At 50.0% G+C, this 10,765-nt stretch overlaps 2 long non-coding RNA genes across 6 annotated transcripts; one reads left to right on the plus strand and one right to left on the minus strand.

The window, feature by feature from the left end:
• Positions 1-4,305: 4,305 nt before the first annotated feature.
• On the minus strand, positions 4,306-10,053 carry LOC147353258 (uncharacterized). 5 transcript variants are annotated; one of them, XR_015145487.1, is made up of 4 exons: positions 9,777-10,053; positions 8,075-8,298; positions 4,601-5,377; positions 4,306-4,465 (listed from the first exon to the last, which is right to left on the minus strand). It is a non-coding gene; the product is annotated as an uncharacterized LOC147353258 (long non-coding RNA). The 5 variants fall into 5 exon arrangements; XR_015145491.1 differs by lacking the exons at positions 8,075-8,298; positions 9,777-10,053 and adding an exon at positions 7,234-7,371; XR_015145492.1 differs by lacking the exons at positions 8,075-8,298; positions 9,777-10,053 and adding an exon at positions 7,115-7,235.
• Positions 8,205-9,333, plus strand: LOC147353259 (uncharacterized). The gene is made up of 2 exons (XR_015145493.1): positions 8,205-8,341; positions 9,050-9,333. It is a non-coding gene; the product is annotated as an uncharacterized LOC147353259 (long non-coding RNA).
• Positions 10,054-10,765: the final 712 nt, after the last annotated feature.

Consider the following 10,765-nt stretch of genomic DNA (forward strand, 5'->3'; position numbering starts at 1 on the left):
TCTGCTATAGTCTGAGTGTTTGTATCCTCTGGAGCCTTTGAGAGGTGCTAAGGTCATGAGGGTGGAGCTCTCATGAATGGGGTTAGTGCTTCTATAAAAGAAACCCCACAGAGCCCCTAGTCCTTTCCACCATGTGAGGATGTGATGAGAAGCCTTTGACCCAGAAAAGGGGCTGCACCCAACCATGCTGGCCCCCTAATCTCAGGCTTCTAGCCTCTCAAACTGTGAGAAATAGATTTCTGCTGTTTGTAAGCTGCCCAGTCTATAGTATTTTGTTATACCAGCCCAAAGGGACAGACACTCTCCTAGTGGGTATGAAGTGATTTAGCTTTGTTTTGATGCTTTTTGTAACACAAAGCAAGCCAGAAGCAGAGGAAACAAGCATGATTAGGTTTTAGTCAGACAGCCTGGGTTCAAAGCCTGCCTCTACCACCTTCGAGCTTCATTGCTAATTTGTGTCCAACTCTTTTCCAACCCCATGGACTGTAGCCCGCCAGGCTCCTCTGTTTGTGGGATTTCCAAGGCAAGAATTCCCTTCTCCAGGGGATCTTCTTGACCCAGGAATCGGACCCATCACCTGCTTTGGCAAGCAGATTCTTTACTACTGAGCCCCAGGAAAGCCCACCATCTTATAGTTTTGTGAATGATGCAAAAGCTGAAACTCCAGTACTTTGGCCACCTCATGCGAAGAGTTGACTCATTGGAAAAGACTCTGATGCTGGGAGGGATTGGGGGCAGGAGGAGAAGGGAACGACAGAGGATGAGATGGCTGGATGGCATCACTGACTCGATGGACGTGAGTCTGAGTGAACTCCGGGAGCTGGTGATGGACAGGGAGGCCTGGCGTGCTGCGATTCATGGGGTCGCAAAGAGTCGGACACGACTGAGTGACTGAACTGAAATGAAACACAGGACAGCAGGCTCAAAATTGGAGTTGCTTATGCTAAGCTCCATGTCACCAGAGACTTTGGCCCTCCAGAAATGGAATCTTTAACCATTCAGGAATCATCTGATCAGCATGAGTTAGGTAATCTACATGAGAAAGCCCTGCCACCCCCTGAAGGAAAGTAACTGCAATAAGCAACCAGCTTTTCTGCCTGTTATAACTTCCTTGTGTCTTGCTGACTATAAAAGTCTTCTGTTTCGTGCAGTTCCTCACAGCTCCAATCTATCTGCTACATTCAACGCTGCCCAGTTTGAATAGGCATTTGCTCAAATCAACTCTTAAAAATGTTAATATGCCTCAGTTTATCTTTCAACAGACCACATACAAGTTTTACCCCAAGCCCTATTGGCCCATCTGTTAAATGGGTAAAATAGTCATACCATTCTCCTAGAGTTGTATGGATCAAGTAAGACGGTGTGCTTAAAAGAATTTTGCACAAGATAATCTCACATTTATTCATCTTTTTGGTGTCTTATTTAAGACAGTCACCCCCAGAATTCCCTGGTGGTCCAGTGGTTAGGACTCTGTGCTTCCACTGCGGGGACATGGGTTCCATCCTTGATGGGGAACTAGGATCTCACAAGCCATGGGGTGAGGCCAGGGCGGGGAAAGTCATCTCCACCCCATAGTACTCAGCATGGTCCTGTCTTCCTCTTCCAAATTCTTTTAAGGCTTTGATTTTGCTCCTGGGTATTTAAATCGATTGAAAATTATTTATCTGATAGGCACAGGGGTAGGCAGTTGTTTCAACACTTTTCACTAACTAGTGTATCTTTTCGCCGCTGATTTAATCACTTTTGCAGCTGCACTGGGGTCTATTTTTGAACCATCCTTTCTGTCCAATTGATCTATTCCTAAGCTGACACCAATTCTAAGAGCTTTAGAACAAGTCCTGCCATGGGGTTGGTTAGAGCAGGCCTTTTTTGTTGTTTCAAAACTGGCTTGGCTTTTCTTGTACTGTTTTTCTTTTCAAAACAGCCTATTAGGTTAAAAAAAAATTCCTGGTGGACTTTTGAATGGATCATCCTGATGAAGTAACGTGGAGGAAAACTGACATGTTTACAGCATTCGATTCACTTAGCTGGGATACTTTTCTTTCCCAGGACTTTTTCTTTTCCATTCAACCCAGGTAGACCGGAGTGTTCCCTTTCATCTAGGATTGCGCCACAACCACTGTGGATTAAAGCTCTCAGTACCCTACCTCCCCCGAAGAAAGAAGGAGCTGGACACAAATTGCCAAATGAGAAGGTTTGAAAAGGAGTGGAACAATCTGTTTGGGGAGACAGGCTATTCAGGGTGGTGACCTTGGAAACACAGATGACAGTCTGCCAAGGCAGGCCCCGGGGCCTCCTGGCCTCGCCTCTGATGACTCTGAAAACAGGCAGCTTTGCAGGAGTGGCTAGAAAATTGAAGAAATTGCAGGCCTTTGGGGCTGGGGTCCGGTTTTAACTTCCCCCAACCCCATTGATTTCTCAGGTGGGTCAGTGGTAAAGAATCCGCCTGCCAAGCAGGAGACGCAGGTTTGATCCCTGAGTCGGGAAGTTCCTGTGGAAAGGGAAATGGCAACCCACCCTAGTATTCTTGCCTGGAAAATCCCATGGACAGAGGAGGCTGGCAGGCTACAGTCCACGGGGTCACAAAGAGTTGGACACGACTTAATGAAAACAGCAACAGCAACAAGTCCCACTGTACAGATGCAGACTGTGAGGCTGAGAAGCAGAAAAAGAAACAGACCCATATGAGTCTGGTCTCCCCTCTTTCCCCAGAGTTCAGCTTGACTTGGCAGGAGAGTCATGTGCCATCTGAAGGTGGGAGAATATCCTCCCAGTCCCAAACAGACCAGTGGCCAGTCTCCCGATTTTATCTTCCAACTGGGCAGTTCTTCTGATGAGGCTCCTTCCACCCCCCCACCCCCACCCCCGCCCTGGCGTCCTTCCCCTTTAAGAAGAGACCAGTCCTTGGCTTATGCCATTCATAGGATTTATTGTCACTTGCCAGTGCCTTGCAGGGAAGGGGACACACTGCCAGGCTCACCACGGGGCAGGTGGCACTGGGCCACCCAGCACTATTTACACACGTTTCACACGGGACAGGGGGCACATCCTCACTGGCAGCAGCTACACTTCTTCTCCTCAGCTTCGGCCCCCTCTCCACCTTTGCACACACAATCCTTGGCACATTTCTCACACTCTGCAGGGCAGCAGGAGCAGCAGCCTGCAGATAAAATGGGGAACGCCCAGTCTGATGGCCTGTCCTCCCCCATCTGTGCCCATCAAAAGGAAGGGGGGAAAGGAGGGGCGCCAAAGGTCACTGCCCCCCGCTTCCTCATCTTACACCTGGGTTGACTCAGCATCTCTGGTGTGTCAGCTACATACTGGGCTCCCATGGGGGAAGGGGAGCCAGTAACTAGCCCACAGCCCCATCTATGAGCCCAGGAGCCCTGGGGACGGTGGAGTGAGGCCAATGCTAGGGGGAACCAGGCCTTAAGGAGGAAACACCCAGGGGAAATGACCTTGAAGGACGAACCTGCAGGGGCAGATATGGTGCAAGTGTAGAGGCCAGGAGATTCATGGAGGGCATATGCCTAGTCTAATACACAAACAAGGGTGCCTTTCCCCTGCGTATTACACTGCTTTGGGGGAGATTCAGGGGAGGTAAAATTGAGGGGATCCACAAAGGCCTGAGAGGGCCCAAGGGACCTCAACTCCAGAGCTAACCCCCCGCCTCACCAATGTTTCCCCAGGCGCTGGAGGTCTGGAGGGGAGCAGTAGGCTCAGGAGAGCAGTTCTGCATCCTAACTGCCCATTAGAACCTTCTGGGAATCCACAAATTGTTGCCTGGGCCCAAGGTAACAATCACTGAAGGAGGGCCTGCAACTGAGTCTTCAGGCCTCTGGGTGGTTCTCTTCCCGTCAGAGTCAACGCAGTGTCACAGCCGGCCGAGGGGCCGCTGCGTGCCTACGTGGACAGGCGTGGTGCTCAGGGGAGGACCGGTGAGGGGAGGGGGGGCGCAGAGGGGTCCCCGCACTCACTCTTCTTGCTGGAGGCGCACGTGCAGCCCTCACACTTGCAGGGGTCGGAGCAGGTGCAGGAGCCACCTGGGGGGCGGGGTGGGGGGCACAAGAAGGGTTAGAACACGGGGTGGGGCCAGGCCCAAAGGGAGATGGGGTACCCAGCCTCAATGCCCTTTGGGATATAGCCATGCCCGTCCTTCAGGAGATTCAAAATGGGAACTAAGGGTCCCTTCCCCCAAATGTCCTTGAGCAAAGGCGTAGGGTTCTTTGCAAGCAAAGGGGCTCGCGGTGCCGCAGGGCGGGGGCGGGGGCTCACCAGTAGGGCAGGGGCAGGTTTCAGGGTCCATGCCGGAGAGGAGCGACCGCCGAAGCAGGCGAATCGGCTTCTAGGGCAATTGGATGCACTGGCGGCAGCAGGTGGCGAGGCTTTTATAGCCCCAGGCGGGGGCGCGTTGGCACAGCCCTCTAGGCGCGCGCCCCTCCTCTCTCCATCCGGGAGCGCAAACCTGCGCGGAGGCGCGCATTGCGGCAGCGCTCCCCGCACCCCTGCCGTGTGTCCCCCGCCGTGTGCACGGCCGGGGCTCTCCCCCCACCCCACCCTGCTGCCGTGAGCACAGCCGGGTGCGCGCGCAGTCACGTACTTCCCACCGTGTGCCCAGGGAACACTCCCCGCCAGCCTGTCCGCCCTTGTCCACCGCTGCAGCCGCCTCCCCGCAGAAAGCGCACACTTCCCGCCTCTGAAGGCGGAGGGAGAGCAAAGGCTCTCTTATTTCCCAGCCCTTTCCTGCTTCTCTTTCTCTCCACCGCCGTCATCCTTTATTCTGGGATTCCCAGGGTGCGCTGAGCCATTCCGCTGCTCCAGGACTGCGTGTCTGATGGGGAGAGAACACACCCCGCCCCCACCCAAGGGCCCTCACAAACTGTCTCGGGAAGGACCTGCTCTGGGAACCCTGCAGCGCAGGACTGGGGTGACCAGCGGCAGTTTTGGGGGGAGGGGTGGTGATGCTAGGTGGCTGCATCTCAGCTTCAGAGGGAAGCCTCTCTCCTTTTATCTGTTCCTCCTGCTGAGTTTCTGAGTCGCTTGAGCGTGTGGTTGGCTGAAAACTGGCCGCTCAAGAGATATCAATGTCAAATCCTAGAATCTGTGGTTATTACTTTATTTGGAAAGGAGGGCTTTGCAGATGTAATTAAATTAAGAATCTTGAGATGAGATCATCCTGGATTATCCACATAGGCCCTAAATCCAGTGATGAGCATCCTTAGAAGGTCCACAGAGACGAGAAGAGGAGGGGACGATGTGACCATGGGAGCAGAGACTGGAGTGATGGGGCCAGCAGCCGCAGAAGCTGGACACAGAACAGTTCATGTCTTTTGTTATAAGACTGTGTCCTCACTCAGCAAGTCAGGACACTTAATCCCTAGGAAATGGAGGAGCAAAGGACAGCATTAGACAACTGGCCAAGGGTTAAAGGAGGAGGAGAAAGGGTTGCTGATGGTATTTCAGAAAGGGCAGCCACATGGTGACCTACCACCCCCCAGTCCCGAACATGGGGGGGCCTCACTTCTGCTGCTTGTAGTGTAAGCACCTTTCACATGGTTGTGTTGGGCCTCACAGAGGCAACGCTCATCTAGAGACAGTAAACAAAACAAAATTTTTCCCAGGAACCCTGCATTAAGGGGCATCCCCGGTGGCTCAGCAGTTAAAGAATCTGCCTGCAATATAGGAGATATGGGTTCAATCCCTAGGTTGGGAAGATCCCCTAGAGGAGGAAATGGCAACCCACTCCAGTATTCTTGCCTGGGAAATCCCATGGGCAGAGGAGTCTGTTGGGCTGCAGTCAGTTCAGTTCAGTTGCTCAGTCGTGCCAGACTCTTTGCGACCCCATGGACTGCAGCACGCCAGGCTTCCCTGTCCATCACCGACTGCCGGAGCTTGCTCAAACTCATGTCCATAGAGTTGGTGATGCCATCCAACCATCTCATCCTCTGTCATCCCCTTCTCCTCCTGCCTTCAATCTTTCCTAGCATTGGGGTCTTTTCCAGTGAGTCCGTTCTTTGCATCAGGTGGCAAAGTATTGGAGTTTTAGCTTCAGCATCACTCCTTCCAATTCACAAATTCAGGACTAATTTCCTTTAGGATTGACTGGTTTGATCTCCTTGCAGTCCAAGGGACTCTCAAGAGTCTTCTCCAGCACCACAGTTCAAAAGGATCAATTCTTCTGTGCTCAGCTTTCTTTATAGTCCAACTCTCACATCCATACATGACTACTGGAAAAACCATAGCTTTGAGTAGACGGAACTTTGTTGGCAAAATAATGTCTCTGCTTTTTAATATGCTATCTAGGTTGGTCATAGCTTTTCTTCCAAGGAGCAAGCAAGTTTTAATTTCATGGCTGCAGTCACCATCTTCAGTAATTTTGGAGCCCAAGAAAATAAAGTCTGTCACTGTTTCCATCGTTTTCCATCTATTTGCCATGAAGTGACGGAACTGGATGCTATGATCTTAGTTTTCTGAATGTTGAGTTTTAAGCCAACTTTTTCCACTCTCCTCTTTCACTTTCATGCATTCCATGCATGCTACAGTCATGGGGTTGCAAAGAGTTGGACTCGACTTAGCGACTACACAACAACAACCCGTTGCCTCCTCAAGAATGGAAGTGCCTCCACAAGTCCTCCCAAAGAGACATGATCACCTCTCACACCCAACTTCCAGTTTTCAAAAAAGAAATACTGGGATAGGCTGGCACCTGGGACTCTCTATCAGAGTGCTTGCCCTTGAACCTGGACAAATGTCTCTTCATTTACAAAGAAACTGTATGAAACTGTAAATAACCATGCATGCACAGTTGGGGCAATTAGGAACAATGAGATACAGGAGGGCCACAAACTGACCGCCACTTTGGAGGTGCCCAGAGCAGATGCCCTGGAGGAGGGCTTAACCCACTCCAGTATTCTTGCCTGGAGAATCTCATGGACAGAGCAGCCTGGCGGGCTGAAGTCCATGGGGTCGAAAAGAGTCAGACACGACTGAAACAACTCCGCACACAGCAAAATCAGGGTACTGTGCATGATCCCTGCTCACAGCACACCTAAGCCACCCCTCTGGCCCAACCAGAGCCACCCCTAACTTCATCCATTTAAGGAACCAACCAAACCTCCTGGGAGAGCGAGCAAGGACACCTGTTTCTTGTTCTCACTCCCTCATGCTGCAGTCTGAACCCAATAAAGCCTTGCCTGGCCTCTTATCAATTTCTCTTGATTAAAGGGTCAATACCTGTGGAGGATTTGCAGCCCTCCCCCTTTGGAGGTGGTCCTGAGGCTGCTTCCCAGGAAGATGGAGTGACTGAGACTCGCCAGGACAGACCAGTCCCTACTCCGCTCCCCTCTGGCAAAGCTGAGCCTCTTCTAAATCGGAGCTGGACAAGCACTTGAAAATGTTGGTTGGAAACTCTGCACCCTCAAAAATATTGGCTTCCAGGGGGCCTCCAAATAGCCTCAGACAAGGAGCGAGCTAAGCTTTCTCCAGGCTTTGCACGTGTTGGCTCATGAGTCTTCAGTTTCGATAAAGTTGAAGGAAGAGGAAAAAGAAGGAAGAAAAAAAGTCCAAAGAGGAGACACTATCATCTCCTATCTGGACATGATTTAGTGACCAAACAACAACAACCCCAAGGTATTTAACGTGAAGCCCAGGTGGCTTCGCAACAGTGGCTTCAGGCACTTTCAATTCCACCACCTCGAGCACTGCTGTCTGTTCCCTGTTTGTTTTCGTTTTGCCTAAGGGCCCTCAGGCCTTAGACTTCTCTGGCCTGGGCCCTAAGCTTGACAGTACTCGAGGTCTCGCTGTCTGGAAGGTTTAGTGCCAGGTTAGGTGTGCAACCTAACATTCAAGCCAAGCTGTCTGCCTGCCGTTTCCCCTTGGACTGCTCAGATTTCCTCAGAATTGAGGTTTCAGAGCTAGGAGAACCAGCTCTCACCCTGAGGGCTAATCTTGTTAACCCGACTGGGCTCAGGGATGTCCAGAAAGCTGATTAAATGTTATTCCTGAGCTGTCTGTGACAACGTTTCTGGAAGAGATTAGCATTTGAATCAGAAGACTGAGTAAAGATCACCTTTACCATTGTGGGTGGACGTCATCCAATCTAATGAGGGTCCAGGTAGAACAAAGAAGTAGAGGAAGGGTGAATTTGCTCTCTGCCTGATCTCAGACATCCATTTCCTCCTGCCCTTTGACTCCTGGTTCTCGGGCCTTTGGACTTGGACTGGGACCATAGGCTTCTCCATTCCCAGCCTTCCAGACTCGGATTGAATTTCACCATTGGCTGTAAAGGTGATCTCCACCCTGCAGATGGCAGATGTTGGAACATTTCAGCCTCCATAATCCAGTAAGTCAGTTCCTAAAATGAGTCACTCTGTATGTGTAGATTGCCTACGGTTTTGTTTCTCTGTAGAGTCTTAATATATCACCCATGTTGGGGGCCAGAGTGAGGTACTCCGCCCATGGCAAAGGTCATGAGGAAGGAGGCTCGACATACGCAAAGGCGGGATCAAGCCTCAGGAGTCCCCCTGGAAATCCTCGAGCGTCTACCCCCATAACCAGAGCCTGCCTACTTTACTACTTTGTGCTCTTACCTACACCTCTGACTTTACGGGGGGCTGTCCCCCACCACCTCTTTCGGAGAAGGAGTTAACCTAGAGCTCCAGTTAATAATAACTCTTGGGTGTGACAAGAGTGTTTTAACCTACAAACTCCTCTGAAGGTTCTCTAGCCTGCCTGACAGGCTCCGGCCACATGTGATTGCTCACAGCCTCCCAACCGTGAGAGGCACGAGATGCTTTAAACCCTCTAAAAACAGGTTCTTTAGAGAAGTTAGAAAACTATAAGTATAGTGGGCTAATTAGAAATTGTGTTGGTGAAGGGTTTTTCATTTGTTGAGCCAATGTTTGTTGCTAAGTCTCCATATCCCCTGCCCTTACACACATTAATGAATATATAGAAGGAATAAGTATTAACCTTTGATATTAATCACGTTAGACCTTAGGCTAAGTAAATTCTTTCCTTAACTAAAACCCACTACACCCTCACCCTGTAGGAATGTAACTTTATTTGGGTGGCGTCTGTTTTGAGAATAATCAGCCCTGGAGAAATAAGTGTCCTGATTGACTGACCGCTGTCACAAGGAGAGGGTCGTAAATTGTCAGCAGGCCCCCCTGGCCAGAAGATGATGTAACACCCCTAAGACCTCTGTATACATTTGTGTGAAGCACCTGACTTTAATAAAAGTCAGGACTGCTGTCCCCACGTGACTTTTGTATAACATCTTAGTGTATAAAAACAGACTCTGGAAAATAAAGAATTGGGATCAGTTTCTCGAAATACTGGTCTCCCCATGTCTCTCTCTCCCTCTGGTTGAGTCTCCATCTGGAGCGTGGAACCCACCATGCTTACTAATTTTGCCTGGGCTTCTAAGATCCGACCGGGGAGGCCTCAGTGTCTCCTCTCCTTCGGGAGAACGGAAGGACGCCTGCGGCCTACGTAAGTGGTGCAAACTTCTTGTCTTGAAGTTTTATTGGTCCCCCGCGTAAACCAAGCTACTCAGCCTCTTTTCTCCACTGAATTTTCCTACTGAGCTATCCTTATTCTATTACTCTTTATATCTCTAATTAATATCTAATTGAAGCTATCGTATCCTGATCCTCGCCTATGCCGTCTCTCCTTCGAATACCCTGGATCAGCCGGGGCTGGTCCAGGGTGGCCAGGATTTTGAGAAATCTGAAAGCCACAACATTCTTCTGAAATACCCTCTTGCCCACCCCTACCTGCCAATTCTTCACAGAACCAGGCTTCTCATCCTTCTTTCTCAGCTTCTGTGACCTCCAAAGAGCATTTCACGTAGGTGCGTCACTCCAGAAGGTTCCCGATCACCTCACCTTCATTTCCCTCTGACCCCTTGTTAATTCTCAGTGTAAATTTATTTTGTTTGTGTTCCCTATGCCTGTGATGCTCCTTCCCCAGATATCCACATGGCTCACTCCCTTCTTTCTTCTAATCTCAAATCTTGCTGCCTCCATGAAGCTCAAATCTTGATCGCCTCCGTGATCACCCTTAAAATGGCAACACGTACCTCGGTCCCCCATACTTTGCTCTGTCTTTTCTTTTTTCATAGCATTTAACACCTTTTAGTGAACTAAATCATTCATTGGTAAAACTTATTGCTATCTCCCCCCTACTAAAATTTAATCACTGTAATCTGATGAAGAATTCATTTCTTTTTTTCGTGGACATATAAAGTGCCTGGAATAGTGTCCTGGACATCAGAGATATTCAGGAGATATTTACTGAATGAATGAATGAGTGGCTCTGAAGTCAAGCTGTTGCCTTTGTTACCGAAAGGTTCCTAACCTCCTTCGTCAATAGGAATTGATGAGACCAGACAAAGAATTTAGGCAAGGCTTTTTAGGGTTCCTGCTGCAGCAGTGGGGAGCAAAAACAAGTGACAGATTGCCATCTTTCTCCCTGAGAGGGGGCAAGCTGGTTCCTTCTATGAGGTGAGAGTAGGAGGGGGTCCATATGTCGGGCCAAAGGGATGGCCTAGGTGGTCTGCCTTTGATGGTGCTGTGTGGGTTTTTGGTCTTTTTTTCTTTGTTTTATTTTTATTTAATAATTTTTGGCTGTGCTGGGTCTTTATTGTTGTGCCTTGATTTTCTCTAATTGTGATGAGCGGGGTCTACTCTGTAGTTGTGCTGTGTGGGCTTCTCACTGAGGTGGCTTCTCTTGTTGGAGAACACAGGCTGTAGGGCGTGTGAGC

This window comes from Bos grunniens, chromosome 18, assembly GCF_055505025.1.
Source record: "Bos grunniens cultivar Pamir isolate PY7600 chromosome 18, Bosgru_T2T1.0, whole genome shotgun sequence".
In the NCBI taxonomy this organism is placed as follows: domain Eukaryota; kingdom Metazoa; phylum Chordata; class Mammalia; order Artiodactyla; family Bovidae; genus Bos; species Bos grunniens.